The sequence below is a fragment of the Myotis davidii genome, unplaced genomic scaffold (assembly GCF_000327345.1).
Source record: "Myotis davidii unplaced genomic scaffold, ASM32734v1 scaffold111, whole genome shotgun sequence".
In the NCBI taxonomy this organism is placed as follows: Eukaryota; Metazoa; Chordata; class Mammalia; order Chiroptera; family Vespertilionidae; genus Myotis; species Myotis davidii.
Window position 1 is genome coordinate 3261023 of NW_006284347.1, and position 22272 is coordinate 3283294.

Consider the following 22272-nt stretch of genomic DNA (forward strand, 5'->3'; position numbering starts at 1 on the left):
TCACCTCAATAAATTCTTTTATTTATTGATTGATTTGAGAGAGAGAAAGAGAGAGAGAAAAAAACGTCAGTTTGTTGTTCCAGCCTCTTTCTAAACCTCTTATGTATTCATTGGTTGATTCTTGTATGTGTCCTGACCAGGGATGGAACCTGCAACGTTGGCATAAGGGGACTACTCTTTAACCAGTTAAGCTACCCAGCCAGGGTAAAAAAGAATAAATTATTCTTTTAAAAAGATAACATCTTAAATATATTTTTTTCTTGTGAATGTGCAGTTTCAAAAAAACCCCTCTGTATTTTAAACATTTAATTGAATACAAAAATTAATTCCAAATTAAATAATTCTCTTTGGAGAAAGGCCCAGAAAAAGAAGATAGAGCTGTTCATAACTCATTGTTAACTTGCAAAGGCTTCTGCATAATGAGGTTCAGTCAAGTGTTTGATAATGAGCAGTTCATTTGGAGCTATTTTTCCCAAAATAGAGGATGCTATTTATGAAATGATCCTTTGGGTATTTATAGTTAAATGCGAATCTTTGTTTTTTTAGTTTATGGGAGACTCCTTTTTGAAAATTCCAAGTTGTGACTTGAGTAACTAAAGGAGCCTAAGGATGCTTCTCATTGATGATGGATCCTTCCTGCTCCTCAGAGCCCATGTATTTAGGCCAATGTAATACTTTGCGAGGGCTACCACAACAGAAATTCAATTTCTCACAGTTCTGGAGGCTAGAAGTTCGAGCTCAAGGTGCCAGCAGGTTTGGTTTCCCTTGATGCCTCTCTCCTTGGCTTGCAGGTGGCACATTCTCATTGTGTCTGCATAGGTCTCTTTCCTGTGTGCACACATCCTGGTGTCCCTCTGTGTGTCCAAGTTTCCTTTCCTTATAAGGACAGCAGTCACACTGTGTCAGGGCCACCCTGACAGCCTCATTTTAACTACTCACCTCTTCAAAGTCCCTGCTTCCAAATATAGTCGCATACCAAGGTAGGGGGTAGGGGGGGGGCGGGGGGAGAAAGGGAGGGTAGGAGGTGTTAGGGCTTCAACATGTGACTTGGAAGGAATACAATTCAGTCCATAACAGGCAGTACCTAAACTGACCCAACAGATTGCCAAAGTTTCAAATAACAGCACAATATTAAAATAGAATCAACCTTACCATTGGCAAAGACAGGCAGTTTCAAGATATTTTTCTTATTTTGCTTCTGTAGCCAAAAGAAAAAACATAATTATTTAAAATAGCATAAAGATGCTTTTACTTTCCAAGAATCTAATTTTTTGCTAGGCAAGGCCTAGTTATCAATGAAGGAATAAATCCTAATCAAGTTCTGGATAATTTTAATTCTCTTTTAAAGTAATGGCGCATGGTAGATTTAACTAAATGAATATTAGAAGACAGAGAGACTTATTCCCATTGGGAAATGCATGACTTTTCTGAACCTGATTCCCAATTTGTAAAGCAGGAGTGATAGCCATCTTGTCTTTATCACTAGATAGTATTGGAGAGACTTAGAAATAACACAGAAGAACAGTGGTTCTAATCTATGAAATGCAACATTAATACAAGGTGAAACTATTATTAATGATATCCAGTGTAACAAATGGCAGGTAATGTGATAGTTTAAACAAAAAACTTCCATGGCCGAAACCGGTTTGGCTCAGTGGATAGAGCGTCGGCCTGCGGACTGAAAGGTCCCAGGTTGATTCCGGTCAAGGGCATGTACCTGGGTTGCGCGCACATCTCCGGCGGGGTATGTGCAGGAGGCAGCTGATCGATGTTTCTCTCTCATCGATGTTTCTAACTCTCTATCTCTCTCCCTTTCTCTCTGTAAAGAATCAATAAAATATATTAAAAAACAAAAACAACAAAAAAAAAAACCAAAAAACTTCCATGACCGAAAGCTTTTCTTAAAGAAAGGGTTTATTGATCCAAATTCTAGCCAAAAAAGGCCAGGTTCTGGAGGCATGTAGTCTGTACCGCCAGCAGTAGGGCTAGGTATAAAAGACAACCATATCTGTGGTCCACTTTCCCAAGCTGACAGGAGCTTTAACACATTATGTTTCTGGGAAGAAAGATGTAAGTTGTTTTAAAAGAATTTACATTGACTACTGATGAGGAAGGTGGGAAAAAGTGAGGTCAGGGAAATCCTATGATAGACACCCAGTCTGTAAGTGAGAAATATTTACTACTTTTGCTGGTTATAAGCAACAGTCCTGAAAGTTCATGCATATGCAGGATGCAGTGGTGTTTGTGGTGGCTACAGAAGTTCATTCAAAGCTGTAACATTCATTCAGAAAGGTGAGCGGTCTACTGTTAGTTGCCCCCCAGCTATTAACTGGTTAAATGTCCGTGTCTCTGTCACCATAATTTAATTTAGGACATCTCAGAATTTTTCTCTTGTCAAATTAAGAAGTTTGTGACAAAACAGAATTTTCGTGTGGCCTTTACTTTTTCATCTTGGTTTTACTTCAAGGATTATTGAGTTTAGAAGGAGTAGTGAGGTGTATTTTTTGCCATTAAGCAAGCTGCTCCTTCCATTAACTAAGAAAAGAGTCTGGAGGTGGGGGTTGGAAAAGGAAGAATCTCAGCCAGATTCTAATTTTGTTCCTCTCTATGTATGCATTTTTTTGGATTGAGTTTGAACTCAATCAGTACTCTTTTTGTGACGGAAATTTGTGAAATGAAGGGGATTTGAGAATTGGACCAGTGTCTATGGCAGCACATCGTTTTAAGAAACAGCAGTGCACTGCAGTATGTACTACCTGATGGCAAAGGAGAGGAGCTGGATGGATGTCTGGAGAAAGGTAGCAATCAGCTGCAATTTGTCTTCTTTAAATAAGGATTTTCTTTCTTTCAATGGAAGTTCAAAGCTTTTCTTTTCTGTCGTTCCTCTACAGAATGCTCATCAAGGAAGCATTAGGCTTAGAGAAGAGTCTCACAATTGGTAATTGGTTTCTCTTTTGTCTCTTGTGAGTTGCATGTTGTGAATACTGTAGGAAGACTGAGTTGTTAACACTAATTATTTCCACCCTGATTTATTATTCAACTTTGCAAATGTCATTCCTCATATATCTCTTTCTACACTTTACTACTCTGAAGGTTATAGGCAAGATAAAGATACATACATTAAAACAGCGGTTCTCAACCTGTGGGTTGCGAACAATGAAAATACATCCTGCATATCAGATATTTACATTACAATTCATAACAGTAGCAAAATTACAGTTTTGAAGTAGCAGCAAAAATAATTTTATGGTTGGGGGTCACCACAATATGAGGAACTGTATTAAAGGGTTGCGGCATTAGGAAGGGTGAGAACCACTGCATTAAAATGTTCAGTGAGCAAATAATGTCAATCTTACATAAATCTCCCCAGAGAATAAAAGAACAACAAAGAAAAAATTCCACATCATAATTTGAACTTAATATAACCCTGGTATCAAAACAAAATAAGGAATATACAAGAAAAGAAACTTCCATGCCAATTACATTCAAAAACATCAAAACAAGACAATATGGTAAACTAAATTATACACTGTCATCATAACCAAGTTGGGTTTATACAAGAAATTTAAGATTGGCCTAACATTAGAAAAAAATTTTAGTGTACTCAATGGCATTTCTAGATTAAAGGAGAAAAAAAATCATAAGATCAATTCAATAGGTTCAGAAAAAGTATTAGGTAAGATTTAATACACACACAACAAAAATTCTCATAAGTCTCAGTTTTCCTGAACCTGTAAAAACATAACTACAAATTATCTACAGCAAATATATATCTTTTAAAGATGTTGTCTTTAGTTTTGTGGTTTTTTTTTTAATCTTCACCCAAGGATTTTTTTCCCCATTGATTTTTAGAGAGAGTGGAAGGGAGGGGGAGAGACAGAGTGAGAGAAACTTTGATGTGAAAGAGAAATGAGGTACATGCCCTTGACCCGAATCAAAAGCAGGACCGTTTAGTCTGTGGGCCTATACTCTATCCACTGAGCCAAACTGGCTAGGGCTTTTTTTCTTTTTTAAAGGTTTGGAGGAGGATTTCTTTCCCCATTGATTTTTAGAGAGAGTGGAAGGGAGGGGGAGAGACAGAGTGAGAGAAACTTTGATGTGAGAGAGAACTGAGGTACATGCCCTTGACCCGAATCAAAAGCAGGACCGTTTAGTCTGTGGTCTTATACTCTATCCACTGAGCCAAACTGGCTAGGGCTTTTTTTCTTTTTTAAAGGTTTGGAGGAGAAGTTGATGAGTTAAATGAGTTGGTTTTGCTTTTTTTTAAATATATATTTTTATTGATTTCAGAGAGGAAGAATGAGGGAGAGAGAGAAAGAAACATCCATGATGAGAGAGAATCATTGATCGGCTGCCTCCTGCCCACCCCACACTGTGGGGGATGGAGCCTGTAACCTGGGCATGTGTTCTGATCAGGGATCAAACCATGACCTCCTAGTAGTTCATAGGTTGATTCTCAACCATTAAACCACACCATCCCAGCACAAATATTTTTTGTAATGGCAAAATCTTAAGTCTACCACCAGCATCAATCCTACTTAGCATTATACAGAAATCCTAACCAGAAGAGTAAAAGTGAAATGAAATGAAAAATAAATAAAAGTTACTGAGATTGGAAGGGGAAAAAAATAAGTTGTTTATTTGAAAATGACATAATTGTTTACTAGAAAAGCAAAACAATAATAATAATAATAATAATAAATCTATAGCCCTGGCATGTGTGGCTCAGTTGGTTGGGCGTCTTCCTGTGCACCCAGTTCAATTCCCGGTCAGGGCACATGCCCGGGTTGCAGCTCAATCCCAGGGGACATGCAGGAGGCAGCCAATGGACGTTTCACTCTCACATCATGTTCCTCTTTCTCTGATGTTCTTCTCTGTCTTTCCCTCTCCCTTCCTCTCTCTCTAAAAATCAATTGAAAATATTTTTAAAAATCTACAGATTACTGAATTAATAAAGTTATGAAATATAAGAAACCCATGAATAATAAATATTTAATATATTTTTTAAAGATACTCTTTACAGAAGCAAAAGCAACTATAAAGATACCATTTGCAGAGTCAAAAACTGTGAAGTACTTTTACAAGTGGATCAAAGACTTTAATGTAAAAAACACACAAGTTGGAGGGCAGGGGGAGATTAATAGGTGGAGCACAGAGGATTTTTAGGGCAATGAAAATACCCTGTGATATTATAATGATGGCTATATGTCATTATACATTTGACTAAACCCATAGAATGCACAACACCAAGAGTGAAACCTAATGTAAACTATGGACTTTGGGTAATAATGACATGTCAATGTAAATTCATCAGTTATAACAAATGCATCACTCTGCTGGGGTATGATGATGGTGGGGGAGGCTTTGCATATGTGGGGGCAGGGTTTATGTGGGAAATCTCTATACTTTCCTCTCAATTTTGCCGTAAACTTAAAACTGCTCTAAAAATTGTCTTTAAATTAAAAAAAAACACACACACAACTTGGAAATGTTCTGGGGTAGGGAAAATTTTCTTAAGTAAGAGACAATATATGTTAATAATAAAGAAAAATATTTACATATTTTACTATATTAAGGTTAAAAATTTTTGTTAACAAATACACCATAAAGAAAGTGAAAAGACAGGTAACAAACCGAGAACATATTTGTGCAATTCATGTAAGTCACAAAGGATCAGTATTGGGAATATATATAAGAATATGTCAATAAGAAAAAGACAACCCAATATAAAGAGTAGCAAATAAGAGGAGAATGAACATCTAATATGTAAAAGAGCAAAATATAAATGACGTATCACAGAAGAGGATATACAAGTAATTAATAAAATAGAAAAAAGATGAAACATTTCCTTAATAATTAGAAAAAATGCCAACTAAAACCAATCAGATACCATTACCTATTTTCCAGATTGGCAAAAATTAACACATCTGAAATACCAAATGTTGATGAGGATCTGGAACAGCAGTAATGCTGGTGTCCTGGAAACAATTTAAAAAACACTTGGTGGGAGTATAACTGGAAACAATTTAAAAAAACACTTTGGCTCTATCTGGCAAAGTTGAGTTTGCATGAGCAGAAACCAGTATAAAATTATTTATAGCAGCATTGTTTCTGAGAGAAGAAACAAAAACTAACAAACAAAAAATCAGGTAAACACTCTAATTGTTCATTAATAGGTAAATGGATTTTTTTAAAGTGGCATGTTCAAAGAATTACGTTCTATACAGCAATGAAAGAGTGAACATCGATATGGGTGGATCTTAGAAACAGGACATTGTGTGAAAAAACAAGTCACAGACTACTTGGAATATAAACCTATTTATTCAAAGTTCAAGAACAAATAAAATTAAACAACATACTGTGAAGGATACTATATTAATTTTCTAGGACTGCCATAACAAAGCACCACAGATTGGGTGGATTAAACAGCAGGAACGTATTTTCTTAGAATTCTGGAGGCTAGAAGTCCAAGATCAATGTATGAGCAGAAATGGGTTCTTTTTTTAAAAATATATATTTTATTGATTTTTTACAGAGAGGAAGGAAGATAGATAGTTAGAAACATCAATGAGAGAGAAACATCAATCAGTCGCCTCCTGCATACCTCCTATTGGGGATGTGCCTGCAACCAAGGTACATGCCCTTGACTGGAATTGAACCTGGGACCCTTCAGTCCACAGGCTGACGCTCTATCCACTGAGCTAAACCTGTCAGGGCAGAAATGGGTTCTTTTGAGGCCCCTCTCCTTGCGGATGGCTGCCTTCTTTACATGTCCTTCTTACCTGTGTGCATGTGTGTGTCCAAATTTCCTCTTCTATAAGGACACCAGTCATATTGAAGTTAAGGCCCACCCTACTGACCTCATTTTAACTTAATTATCTCTTTAAAGACGTTAGGACTTCAACCAATGAATTTTGAGGGAACACAATTTAGCTACACACACACACACACACACACACACTCACACAGTTATAATAAAAAGCAAAAAATAAATTAAATAGATAATCAAAGTAGTGGGTCTTCTTGGGGCTGGGTGAGAGATGAACCCAGGAAAAAGCACACAGGAGACTCCAATGGTCTTTGTGATGCTCTGCTTATGTGAGTGCCCTGATGTTCATTTATTGTGTCCATTAGGTATGTTCTTTTGTGTGCTTGAAAATTTCATAATAATAAACTTCTTTTAAAAAAGAAACTAGAAGATACTTATATCAGGGCAGCTTGTGCATGCAACAGGAATCTAAACAAGTTAGCTTAGAAAATGTGTTGGCTCAATATCTGAAAATATTAGAAATCAAGATGGCTTAAATGTGGATGGACCCTAGGACTCAAATGTTATCATCAGATCCCTCACCTGCTCACTCTCTCCTCTCTTGCATACTTCCCTCCATTGACAGAAAGAAGTTCCTTTGGTTTTGAGCACAAAATTTGCTCAGTTTACCTGAATATTTTTCATTGTTAATTGTCATTCATATTTAAATTATTTGGATTGTTTTACAATGAAATAGTAAATTAGTATCCTGGATAAATTTTTATGCCTCCCCAATGCTTTTAAATCTATAAATAAAGAACATTTCAGATTAAAGTTATGGTTTTCCTGTTTCCATAGCTAATTCATTTCAGACAATAATAGGGTCATCAAGTTCATAGTCTCATAGTTTTGGAATATGTAGCTAAGTCTATAAAAGATGCAGAGTAAATTCCTGAACATGTGTTAATTGTGAAAGTTCCATACTAGCTCATCTTTTCAAAATTTGTACTTATAGCATAATTAGATAACAAATTCTAATATTCATATTTGTTTCTTTTGAAATATCCATAACCCAGAAAAAAGTAATTATGTGTAAATGACTAGATAAAATGTTTTCTTTTGAATTGGAAATGCAGTCACTCTAAAAATCCAGTCTCAAAAATACTGAGCTTCAAATTCTTACACTCGGAAAAAAATTACCAAGAAAAGAGAAATAAACAAAATAAGAAAAAAAGAAAGAAAGGAAGGAAGAAAGAAAGACAGGGAAAGACATAGGGTGGGTGTGGGCTAGAAGGGGTCAATGGAGAAAAAAAGAGGGACATCTTTAATACTTTCAACAATAAAGATAATTTTTTAAAAAAGAAAAGAGAAATAAGGACCTTTACATGATGAAATAAAAGTACTTTTGTTGTTTGCTGTTGCAATATTAAACCCGAATGGGCTCATGCAAACTTGAAGAGAGATAACTTCAGTGCTTTCCTGCTTTATAAAGTGGTGGTATTTATACCTCCAGAAAGAGACAATAGATGAGATGACAATTACAGAGGGCTCTCATTGACAATGGAAACATTCAAGATTTAAACAAAGCACCTGAAAGGATAGAATTGGATCGTATTTCTCTTCTTTATAACTCTTAAAGATATATTGTTTTGCACACTGGTCCAAGAAGGAAAGAAATATTAAAAAGTAACTACAATACATTCAGCAGACATTATACATGCAATGTACCAGAGACTCCATTTATTGAGCTCTTATTATGTGCCATGGACATGTTAAACTACAGTATATGCAATTTCTTCCACATTTTTCTCTGGCTTAATTGAATTTAACTAGGACAAAAACTTCTGTAAAGGAACAAAAAGTAGATCAGTGGTTGCCTGGGGCAGAGGAGGGAGTGTAGATTGGATGTCATTTATTTTTGAAATTGGATTTTTGAGATTGATGGGCTTGCCTAATCAACAACAAACATTTTATAGTAGTCATTTACATATAATTTTCTTTTCAGGCTATGGTTGTTTCAAAAGAAAAACATAAATTTAAGAGGGAACTTTTTGGAGTAATGGTAGTGTTTTAAAACTGGATGGTGGCTTGCATGCTTCAGTGGTTGAGCGTAACCAGGAGGTTATGGTTCGATTCCCAGTCAGGGCACATGCCCAGATTGTGGGCTCATCCCCAGTTTTGTGCCTGCAGGAGACAGCCAATTAATAATTCTCCCTCATCACTGATGTTTCTATCTCCATCTTCCTCTCTGAAACCAATAAAAATATATTTTCAAATAAATAAAAAATAACTAGATGGTGGTTATGAATGACTTTTAAAAAGGTTTCCCCCAAAATCCTATGAATTGAAAAAATATGGCCTGATGTGATACTGAAACTTTGAACGAGTGTTAAAAACGCTTCTATGTACCAGCCTTTACATGAAATAGGTATTTGTGCATGAAAAAAACGTTTCTAAAGAACAATTACAAAATTTGATCTGTTTTCTTCACTTTTTATTTTACAGTTAATAATATATTGCTAGAATTTTTAAAACCCAAGCAAAATATTTATGTCTAGAATAAACATTTAATTCTATTTAGTAGACACGTTTTAGGGTGTCATGTTTAATAATTACAGACACAGATACAAAAACATCTATCTTGGTTCTTGCAGTTTATGCAAATTTCATATAATTATTCTCTACAGAGAGTTCATTTAAAATAATTTTTTAAACTTTCATTTGCATTTATTTTGTGCTGAATTTATTCCCGTGCCATTAGTTTTTGCTTCTTCAATTTCTTCTGGGGTATCTTTTTCTTCTGTGCCACCTACTCTTCTGGTTTAGGGACCATCTGCTCTTTTTCAATAAGATTACCTCCATGTGGCAGGGAGAGCTTATGTGGGGATTAATCAGCCCATGAGCTTTGTAAATTCTGCACCATTTCTTGGGGGTTTTATTCACCTAGATGTGCTCAATGACCAGAGAATCTACATCTAAACCCTTAAACTCAGCATTACTCTCTGCAGTAAAAATTCAGCTCTCTTTTTGGGCCTCTGACCCTGTGTCCAGCCCCAAGTTTTTGCTTGGGCACACCTCCCAACTCCACCATTGTAAGGACTGAATGGCACACATTGCTCCTACTCAGGGACATCCTTCAGATACTTGGTGGCTTTTTGAATATGCATACCCTTGATGGCCTGGGCAGTTTCACAAGTATTCTTAAAGTGAACATGAAGATTTAAATCTCTTGATTTGCATGATTTTGTAGGATTATTCAAGTGAATGGTGAGCCATCAAGCCATTTATAGGAAAAGCTAAAACAAAATTTCTTTAGCCCTGGCTGGTTAGCTCAGTTGATTAGAGTGTTGTTCCAATATGTCAAGGTTGTGGGTTTGGTCATTGGTCAGGGCACATACAAGAATCAACCAATGAATATATAAATAAGTGGAACAATAAATCTCTCTCAAAAACAAAACAAAACAAAACAAAGAAAACTTACTGCTCATTATGTATTTTCCTCATTGTGAGTTACATAACATGATCCTTAATATCATACCACAGAAAGCTACAACTTGATAAAATTTGACTTAATTTTACTGCAAAATGTTTATTCAACCTCTAGGTATGTATCAGCTAAAATACAATAAAAAAGTAATCATTTGTGTCCTCAGGAAAGTAGGTGACCTCATGAACCCACATTTTAAATTTTCTCTCATTAATTGAGGTACCCTGATATCACAAATAGGAACAGGTGGAGTCAACTGTAAATCTGTGTTTATGTCAAGCTTGCCAGATGCTGAGAGAGAAGTTGCCACTAGGGTATAACATAGGCTCCTCCAGGCCCGGGTGTTTTGTGCACTCTGTTAGCTCTGTAGCCATACTCTTCATTCAGCCCTCAGATCTCAGTTTTGGCACCTATTCTGGTAGAAAGTCTTTCCTCAGCTCCCAAGTTAGATCAGGCTCCTTTGTTGTACACTGTCCTAGAGGCATTCATTTCCTTCAGAGCATTTCTGTGGTTTGCAATTGTATAATCATTAAGTTAAATGATTATACAATTGCAAACCACAGTTCTACCTTAGAGGGGAGCAGAGCCTCTGTCTGATTTTCTGGGTCATCTCAGGCCTACCCTCAGTCCTACCCTCCAGGGAAGCAGAGCCCCTGTCTGGCTTTGCTCTTTATTGAAGACTAGAGGCCTCGTGCATGAAATTCTTGCACAGGTGGGGGGTCCCTTAGCTCAGCCTGCACCCTCTCACAATCCAGGACCACTGGCTCCTAACCACTTGCGTGCCTGCCTGATTGCCCCTAACTGCTGGCCTGCCTGATTTCCCCTAACCATTCGGCCTGTCTGCCTGATTGCCCCTAACTGCTCACCTGCCTGCCTTATCGCCCCTAACCACCTCTGCCTCAGTCCCTGTTGCAATGGCTTCATCCGGAAGCACATCTGTAATGATGTCCGGAAGGTCGTTCAGCTGTCCAGTCTACTTAACATATTACCCTTTTATTATATATATCTCTTTCTCCTAAGAAGCACCTGGCACATAGCAGATGCATAATGTACACATTGAAGAAGGAAAAGAAAAACACACTAGATTTATTTTCCTAGAGCCACCCTTCCTCAGGTCCAGCCAACCTTACTAAGAGCAAATGGGACCCTGGCTGGTTTGGCTCAGTGGATAAAGCACAGACTGAAGGGTCCTGGGTTCAATTTCAGTCAAGGGCACATATCTTGGTTGCAGGCTCAATCCCTGACCCTGGTCTGGGTGGGTGCGGGAGGCAACCAATGGATGCGTCTCTCTCACATTGATGTTTCTCTCTCTGTCTCTCCTCTTTTCCACGCTCTCTAAAAATCAATGGAAAAATATACTTGGGTGATGATTAACAACAACAACAAAAAGAGCGAATAGGGATGATTAAAGTTACATATTCAGTGCCCTAAGCTAAGCACATCAGACTTGCAGAAGAAGCCTGCACCAGAGGAAGCTGAGGATGACTCCGCAAAAGCCAGCCCTTCCACATGCAATTTCCCTCTGATAGTTCCTGGGTACTGTTGCCACGGTGATAATGACTGTCCTGTGTCATTTTCTATCCACCAACAGTAAGAGAAGCTTTGCAGTTGAGATATCATTTAACAGACAGAGTGGTTAAAATAAATAAATAAAGTTATTTATTTGGAAAGCCATCTGATTGTGACCATATGCCTCAAAGCAAGTCCATCAGATCTGTTCTGGAATTTAAATTTTCAGGGGATTACACAGGAGGACAAACCCTTAGAGATGCGGCTGTCATCTGGAAGGACTGAGGTCCTGTGGCGATGGGCTGTCAGCTTTTGTTCCAGTGGGCCCTTTGGGTCTATGCTCTCTGAGATATGAGTCTCCAACTTTAAATCCTGTGAGCTACTCCAAAAATTTTTATTTTTGCTTAATTTTGCCCGAGTTCATTTCTGTTGCCCATAGCCAGATCCCCAGCTGTTATATCTTCCCACTTCTTTTACTGTGATCAGATGTGAAGACTTCTACATTGCATACTTCTCAAGACTAGGGATTAATGCTGCAAGTTTCAGAAGAGCGGCTAAAGGAATATACTACATTTAACCAACGCAAATGCTCAAACTAAATGGTTGTTTCCACATGTCTGGGTGGTTTTGAACTCACCCAGAGCACACCCTTTTCTGTCCAGCCCCCTAGTGCGTCTCTAGCACACCTTCCTGAACCCCAAATCCCCCTTCATTTTTCATGTCTGAGCTGTGATGTGTGGTTCCTTTCACATCCAGTGATACTTCATCAAAATTCAAACAGCTTTTTAAGCCTCACACCCCTAAAATAATAAAACCCCAGTCTCATGAACTCCCTCATTCCTCTCTAGATTCTTACCTCCACCTCATCCTTCCTCCTTCCCTTCTATCAGAATAACAGACTCCTTCCCATCGAGGCCACCTGCCACCTCCCACCTGTCTGGTCTCTTGTGGTTCCATCCTTGGGGTCACAGCTAGCATTCACTGAGCCACGGACAGTTCCAAACACTTGTGTGGATTACCTCTTTAAATTCTGAAAACATCCCTGTGAAGCTGGGAGTATTATTGTAAGTCAAGGAAACAAAGCTCAGAGATGTTAATTAACTTGAGTAAGTTCTGTAAACATTTGGTCAAGACAATTTAACTCCTCAGCATGTGCTCGGGAACATATTTTTTCTGCCTCAATATTTTTAAAGTTTCTCAGTATTGTTCAAATCAGCACCCCCCCACCCCCCCGTGAAAAATTTTCTTGATCCTACATCTTCCTGTGGCCTTTTTAAAAAAATCTTCTAGTTTTCACTGAATCCAGGTCCAGGAGCCACTTCGGCCACTTCTCAGCTTTTCTCTTCCTTTATCGCTGCAGTACTAGTCATGCCAACCATTTCCTCCTTAAAATTTGGGCTTTCTTGGTTTCCATGAAGCCTCTGACACTTGCTCTTTCTCTCCTTCCAGGACCACATCTTCTCAATCACTCTAATAAATTCCTTCTTTTTTTCTGTCGACCCCTTAAACATTGGGATTTCTAAGAGTTTTATCAATAAAAGCCCAAAACTCAATTTCCCCCCACCCCATTCACATCTTTCTATCCTTATTCCTTGTTCTTGTTAAAGTAGCGTATGTCACCCAATCTGCCTCTCCCTGTCTGCCCCCACACTCTCATCCAATGGTTAGAAAATCCTGGTAGTATTTTTCCTCTGTAGAAGTTTACTTTGGGTCTTTTAAAAAATATATAAGTTTTCACTGATTTTAGAGTGAGAAGAAGGGAGAGAAAGAGGAGAGAGAGAGAGAGCGAGAAACATCAATGTGAGAGAAACATCGCTCAGTTGCTTCCCTACAAACCCAGACCAGGAACTGAACCCAAAACCTGGGTATGTGCCTTGACCAGGAATCGAACTGGTGACCTTTCAGTACACAGGACAATGCTCAACTCACTGAACACTAGCCAGTGAGTGTTGAAAACTGGTATATCTTCTATATCTCTATTTCACTTTTTAAATATATGCAGTAGTTATAATAACTTTTTATGTCATTCTCTGTTAATTCTAACATCTGTGTGGGTTCCCAGGCAGTTTCAATTGATTGATTATTCCTCTTATTGTGAACCATGTTTTCCTATTTCTTTGTATGCCTAGTCATCTTTAATTGAATGCCAGACATTGTAACTTACCTGTTGCATACTGAATATTTTTATATTTCTATAAATCTTCCTGAGCTTTGTTCTGGCATGCACTTAAGTAACACAGACACAGTCTGATCCTGTTAGGGCTAGCTTTTTTGATTAGTTAGGCAGGTCCCAAGCAGTGTTCAGTTCAGGGATAATTATTCCTTAGTCCTGAGACAAAACCTTCCTGTTTGACCTGATCTGCCCAATGCCAAGAATTATTGGACTTTCTAACAGTGCGGCTGATGGGAGGAGGTACTGCTCCTGGCTCTGCAGGGGCATCAGGCACTGTTCACTCTACACTACTTGACCTCACACGTGTGCTTATCAGTACTCTGCTCTCTGTCCTGTGAACTCAGTCCTCTCTGCTCTGTCCTAGGAGCTCAGCTGTCCTGATCTCTCCAGACTCTTAGCTCTATCTCCTCAATCTGGGAGACCATGAGCCCAATCGGGTTTTCCCTCCCTCGCAACACAGTCTGGAAACTTTCTCAAGGCAGTGAGCTGGGGCAATCAATCATAAGGCTCATCTCATTTGTTTCCTTTGTCACAGGGATTTCTGTCCTTTGTTGCCTGATGTCCAGTGTTTTGTAAGCTATTGTTTTATATATATTGTTTTATGTCCATTGTTTGTTTTATATATATTGTTGGTTGTTGTTTCAGGTAGGAGGGTAAAGCCAGACTTGTTATCCCATACTCACCAGAAAAGGAAGTCTATGAAATCTAATGGATCAGCTTGTTTCAAACATTAGCAATCCATTTTCTTTTCACTTTACCAGAGCTTTATTTTTTCCTAAAATATTAATCTCTTGTTATTCCCCTGCTCCAGATCCTTTTATAGCACCCTGATTGTTTATAGAATAACGTTGGAGCTGCTTAGCATGGCATATTTTATGCCTTCATGACGAGGCCCCTTCCCATCCCTCTACCGCCCCCACCCCTGCCATTTCCCCATATGTTCCATTGGCTCTAACCAAATCAAGGTATTTATAGTCCTCTCCATCCCACTAATCAGCACTTACCAGCACCTGCCTCCGGGTCTTTGCCCACATTGTTTCTTCTGCCTGGAATATTCTTTCTCATCTTCCACCTGGTGAACACTTCTTTCACCTAGAAGATCCCTTTAAGCACATGTAAACTTTTGCCACCAAGTACAATTGCTCCCCTGCCTATTGTACCATTATGAACTAAATATTGTGCATGTCCATTTTATAGCACTTATCACTCTGTATTATATATATATATATATATTGCTTATCTGTTTCCACTAATATATAGAACATTCTAAGAGGGTAAAGAATGTACTATCTTTATATGCCCACTGTTCAACTTATCCAACCAATAACTATTTACTGAGTTCTTCGCCATGTCCAGGCACTGTTCTATGTCATAGAGATACAGCATTGAATAAGACAGAGTCCTTGCGCTCATGGATTTTACATGGGGGTGAAAGAGGCAGTTAATGCATGTAAAAAAGTATAGCATATTTCCAGAACAGAAGTTAGGATGTTGTTACTGTCATCTGGGGAACAGAGGTGATATTAGCTTGGAATAGAATGAGGGAGGAGAAGGGGGAAAGAACTGGATCCACGAGAGATGCATTTCTGAGATAAAGTTAATGGGGCTTGTACATGGGTTTTTTGGAGGTGAGGAGGGAAAAGAAGAAAAAGGATGACTTATATGATAGATGTTTAATAAATTCATGTGTGAATAAGCTCCTTGACAATTGAAAACTAGTTTTAAAAAGATGAACCTATGGATTTGGTTCAGAAGCTAAGTGGCCAGTAGATTAGTTACTAGAGAATAGTAAACATGGAGCAAAATGGGTGAAGGTGGTCAAAATGTACAAGCTTCCCAGTATCTATATATATAAAAGCCTAAGCTACCACTTGACTATTCCACCAGTAGCGATGACACGCACTGACCACCGGGGGCAGATGCTCAAGGCACAGGCATAAAAACATGGAAAAGACTGATGAATCTCAGAGGGAAGAGGGGAGGGGGAGGGTGGGAAGAGATTAACCAAAGATCTTATATGCATATTCGAGGCCCGGTTCACGAATTTATGCACCGGTGGGATCTCTTGGCCTGGCCTGTGGGGATCGGGCCAAATCTGTGCACCGGGCCTCCAACATCCCCTGAGGGGTCCCGGATTGCAAGAGGGCGCAGGCCATGCCGAGGGACCCCCTCCAGTGCACGAATCTGTGCACCGGGCCTCTAGTAATATAAATAAGGCCTGTGGCCATAACCGGTTTGGCTCAGTGGATAGAGTATATATACTTTTTAAATATATTTAAAAAAAATATTAAATAAGTCCTGTGGATGTAATATATAGCATAGTGATTATAGCTAATAATACTGCATTGCATATTTGAAAGTTGGTAGAAGAGTAGATCGTAAAATTACTAATAAATAATTATAACTGTGTGGTGATGGATGTGAACTAGACTTATTGTGTTGATCATCTGCAATATATACATATATAGAATCATTATGTTGTGCACCTGAAACTAATATAATTTTATTCATCAATTACATCTCAATAATGAAAAAGAATAGTAATATTGAGGTTACCCTTACTTACTGTCTGACCTTACTCAAGTCATGTAACTTCTCTAAGCCTCAGTTTTATCATCTGTAATATAGAGATAATTCTAGTATCTACAGTTGAGTTTTTCTTTTTTTAGGAAGAAATTAAAGTAACACTTTTAAGTTATTTAGTACTATGTCTAAAATATAGTAAGTGGGAGCTTATTTCAGTATGTTACTAGTGAAACGACCAACATTTGTTCAAGAAGAATATCATGATTAAAACTTTTGTGATCCTCTGTAAAATAAAGTTAGGTAATTCTTGCTGTGATATATAGTTTGTGTTCTAGAAAAAATAACAGAGCTTTCAAAAATATATACAAAATAAAATAACAAAATTGAACTGTCACAAAGACCTCTCCCACTGAATGAAAATTCTATAATGATTTAGTATCTCCAAGCATCTTTCTAAAGTGGCCCATTTTCAAATATTTCTAACACTGGGAGAAAAGTCACTCTGGTCAATCTCCTGGATGAAGCAAGGAGTTCTCAGTTCTCCTGAGCCTTTGGGGGGGACGGGGGAGAAAGGTGGGTGGACCCAAAGAGAAGATGGCTGTATCCCCAGCAGGGAAGGAATAAATAAGGTCTGTCACCAATTTCTTTGGAAATTAGGAGCAAACGAAGACAAACACTGGTGAGCAAAATGAGAGAGGAGAGTTTCAGAATAGGAAAGAGAATGAGAAGGAAAGAGAAACAATCAGGGCCTAATGAAGGGCAGCTCCAAAAGCGGGGAAGGGAAGGTGTGGGGTGATGGGTGTGTGTACACATTCTATAAAAGGGGAAGTGGAGGGAGACAAAAGAGAACCCTCCAGGCAGGTTACAGTGAGAGTGGAGGGAGCCTGGCAATCCAGTGAACACTCATCCGTGGTAAAATTGTGTACCGATTGCCACAATAACCCCTAAATGCTAATTGCTATTATTATCTCCATTGTACAGGGAAAGAAACTGAGGCTCAGGAAAGCCAGATAGCTTCCCCTCACAGCAGTGAGCAGCAAAGCAGGAATTTGAATCTGATTCTGTTTAACCAGGGCTTGTACTCTCCTGCGTCTGGCTGCACTGCCTCTAGTTCTTGCTAATGCAGCGGTTCTCAACCTGTGGGTTGCGACCCCTTTGGGGGGCGAACGACCCTTTCACAGGGGTCGCCTAAAACCATCAGAAAACACATATATAATTGCATATTGTTTTTGTGATTAATCACTATGCTTTAATTATGTTCAATTTGTAACAATGAAATTGGGGGTCCCCACAACATGAGGAACTGTATTAAAGGGTCACGGCATTAGGAAAGTTGAGAACCACTGTGCTAATGGGAGGAAAGCAGCAGGGTCAAAAGAATCTGCGGAGAGGAAATAGAATCTGGGAAATGAGGAAAATGCAAACAGAAAGTACTGGCAAAATTTTGTATCTACAGTTAAACAAAAATCGATTTAATCTTTGCGTTTAACTTAAAAAAAAAAAGTCTTGCAAAAAAATGTAATCTTACACCGTGGAAATAAAACATGAAGATTCTTAAGTACTTTTCTGTAAGGGGATTATTTGCCAAAGACAGACTGGAAGTACTAGTTCAGACAATCACTCAAATCTTGTGAGAATGAGGGTTGCTCAGTATCTCTTAAGAGGTGATGATTCCCAATTTTTAATGGGTTTAATATAATTATAAAATATGTCTCTAAATCTCCAGGAAGAGTCATGACACTATAATTTTATATTTTCTATGTTAACCATTTAAAATCACATTTTCTTCAGCTAAAATAAGTTTTATCTGTGAACATGTCTGCATGTTCTTATTGTATAAGAAACTGGACCTACACTGCCATCTGCTGTGTCACGATTAGGTGAAAATCTCCCACATAAACTGGGCTTGAGCAATGCAAAATATACATATGAAAGCCTGTATAACTTTGCTTTGTGGACAATTAGTGCAGTTATATATTTCAAATTGTATTGTAAGCATGAGGAGGGATTGTGTGTGTGTGTGTGTTTACTATGACATGAAAAAAATAATAGGTAATAATGTAACAAAACTTGTGTCCCCACCACCTGTCCTTGAGGAATCTGTGAGACCTTTAGTGGATACCTGATATGGTGGATACTATTGAACACTATATATACTACTAGAGGCCTGGTGCACAAAATTCGTGCATGGGTGCAGTCCCTAGGCCTGGCCAGCGATGGAAGCACGAACGTCTGGCACGGAAGGGCAGGTCCCAGCTGACTTCTTGGCCCTGGGCAGCACCTAGCCCTCTGGGCTCCCACACGCACCCCCCTCTGCCTGAGTCATGACACCCGAGATGTGGTGAGCACAGCCAGACGCTGCAGGCCGGGGGACAGCATGGGCCTCTGGGCCACCCAGTGGTGCCCCACGGAAGCTGGGCAGGCAACGCACTCTCTCCTGGCCAGCCTCGCAGACTGGCTCCTACGTGAACCCATGGGGAGCTCAACAGGTCCCTGCAGTCCCGCGGCTGCGGCCTGGCTCACCAGGAAGACGCTGTACAGGTGCGGGGGTGTGCTCCTTGCAGGCGCCTGGCACCTGAGCCCGTTTCAAAGGGCACGTGGGCCCTTTGAGCATGTTTCCTTTGTAGCTGACAGGATGTTAAGCTTTCTTAGGGGGGGGGGGGGGGTTGGAGAGACACGGCAGCAAGAAAAAGTCCTGTTCCTGAGTCCAGTGTACTTACATGGCAAGGTCCCCAGAATCCAGCTCCTCAGCAAATGAGGCTTCCCCTGGTTCCCAGCTCCTGCAGCATGGAGTCTCCAGCCCCCAGCACTCAACTCCTGTAGAGGACAGTGGTCAGCAGCACACAGCCACCTGCAGTTCCCCAGCAAACCACGCAGGCAGTTTTGTAGTGGAGGGTCCCTGGTGAGACACCTTCGTGAACAGATTCCTCCGGGACCCTGGAGAGGCACAAGCCTCCAGCAAGGTCTATATCTCAGTCCTGGGGACAAGGAGGCTCTCCCGCGGGTATTTTGTCTAACTGCTTCTTATATCTGTTATTCTTGTAGTTTTTAGAGCTCTCTTGACTTCTTACTACCCAACCTCTCATTACAACAATCTCTTGTTAGAATGAACAATTCTCATATTAAACGTTCCCGGTTCGAATTATGGTGTGAATTCTCTCTCCTGATTGGACCCAGGTTGATGCAAACCCCCAGAAACAAAATAAAAACATGATTTTAACTTAAGACTACCTTATCAGACACTTGATAAAAGCAGCAATTTATTCATACAGAGATGAAATACACACAGTATTTAAAGAAGGAAATGATTTACACATTTGGGATTTAGGTGACTAAGCAAAACTAGTGCATATGAAGAGATTTTTCTTATGCTTTTTTTACTAATATAAGCAGTTCAAATAATCATAATTACTTTTGTTTACTTTGTGATGAGAAAGGTGTTTACATTCATCATCTTAGAAAGGTCTTGCACTGCCCTTAAAATTGACTTAATTGCACGTTAAATTCAGGGGAGTCACAGACAACTAAGTAAGTTATAAGCTCTCTTACCTTCATAGTAAAATGTTTTCAAAACCTACTGTAATTTTAAAGAAAACATTTCTTTTTAAAAAATATGTTTTTAGCCCTAACCGGTTTGGCTCAGTGGATAGAGCATCGGCCTGGGGACTGAAAGGTCCCAGGTTCGATTCCGGCCAAGGGCATATACCTTGGTTGCAGGCACATCCCCAATAGGAGGTGTTGCAGAAGGCAGCTGATTGATGTTTCTTTCTCATCGATGCTTCTAACTCTCTATCCCTCTCCCTTCCTCTCTGTAAAAAAAATCAATAAAATATATTTTAAACACACACACACACACACACACACACACACACACACACACACACCACTATTGGTTCTGTTTCTCTGGAGAACCCTGACTAACACACAGGGATTCAAACAGACATCAACATTCACTGCAGCATCATTATTAACAAGAGCTAAAACATGGAAACAACCCACCTGCCCATAGAAGAATGACTACGCAGATGTGGTATATATAAACACAATGGAATATTATTTGGCCATAAAAAGGAGTGAAGTTCTGATATAGGCCACAACCCGGATGAACCTTGAACATTATGCTAGAAAGAAGCCAGGTACAAAAGAACAAATACTATATGACCCCACTTATGTGAAATATCTAGAATAGACTAATTCATAAAGAGACAGAATGAGATTAGAAATTTCCAGGGGTTTGGGGAAAAGAAGAATTGGAGAATTGTTTCTTAATGAGTATACAGTTTCTGTTTGAGGTAATGCATTTTGGAAACTGATATTGGTGATGGTTGCACAACATTGTGCCACTGAATCGTACACTTGAAAATGGTTTAAATAGAAATTTTTGTTATAAATATTTCTATAGTAAAAAATAAAATATGTAAAGGTTAATCATTTATTAATAAATATATTGTGTTTTTTGGGAGAGAGAGGGAGATAGAGAGAGAGAGAGAGAGAGAGAGAGAGAGAGAAAGGATCCTTAATGCCATGTGTAATCCTTGATTGGCTCTGGCTTTCTCAATAAAAAGCTGTAAGATATTCTTAGTATAAGTGGGAAAGTTAAATAGAGATGAAACATAAATAGGGACAGAACATTTGTTGTTATCATGAAATTGCTAACTTTCTTTGGTGTAATAATAATGCTACGATTAATAGAAGATCATATTCTTAGGAGATACATACTTTTAATGTTTACGGGAAGTGTTATAATGTCTGTAACTAATTTGCAAATAGAGATGCAAAAAGAAGTGTGTGTGTGTGTGTGTATTTAGGGGGATGGGTATGGGTGTGCCTGCCTGCTCCTGTGGGGAGGGGGGGAGAGAGAGAGAGAGGATGATAAAGGAAATGTGCAAAACTGTCAGATCTAGGCAGAGGATACAGGTGTTCACTGTACTATTCTGTCGTTTGTTTACTTAAACATTTTCATAATAAGTTAGAAACAAAATAAAAAAATAAAGTCACACCATCCTACCTCCCAGAAATACTCCTGTTAACATGTTGCTTTAAATCCTTTTAACCTTTTTTTAATAAATAGATAGATAGATAAGAATTCCTTAAAAACAAAAACATGGGGTCAAATGTACATTGGTACCTCTTTATTTATTCAGTCAAGTAAATGAACAAATGTTTACTTAAACATATCCTCTACGTCCCAGGTACATAGTAAATATTAAAAATCTCTTTGAGGGGAAAAACCAAGATGGCGGCATAGGTAAACACCAGAGTTAGCTGCCTCGAACAACCACTTCAAAATACAACTAAAAGACGGAATGGACATCACCCAGAACCACAGGAAGACTGGCTGAGGGGAAATTCTTCAACTAGAAGGAAAGAGAACAGCATACGAGACACAGAGGAGGCGCAGTGCGGAAAATACAAAGGTGCGGAGGTACTCGCGGAGCAGGCTGGTAGGTGAGGGCACGGTTGTTGTTTTCAATCGGAGGAGGTCTCAGATTCTGAGCTCCAGTTCTGGGTGAGTCTCTGGGGACCCAGACTCAAACGGGAGAAGCGGGACTGTCTGGCATCGGTCGGAACGCGAGGGCAGCTTTCTCTCCGAGGTTTGCAGCAGTTGCTGGGACTCTGAGAGGCAGAGTCTCTGGGGACGGGACTGAGAGCAGCCATAACTGCTCCCTCCACCCGCCCTGTTTGATCCCGTGAGACCGCCCTGCCCAAGCCCTGCACAGAGCCATTTGCCGATAGCCTCAGGCAAAGGCTGGATTAGCACCTCCCCAGAGGACAGAAGTTTTCCCACTGCAGTCACAGCTGATTCTCACAGCCAGTTGGCCTGGAGGC

The 22272-nt window shown here is 39.2% G+C and overlaps 1 pseudogene; it reads right to left on the bottom strand.

Annotated features, from left to right (window-relative positions):
- Nucleotides 1-9491: 9491 nt before the first annotated feature.
- Nucleotides 9492-9960, bottom strand: LOC107184856 (annotated as a pseudogene).
- Nucleotides 9961-22272: the final 12312 nt, after the last annotated feature.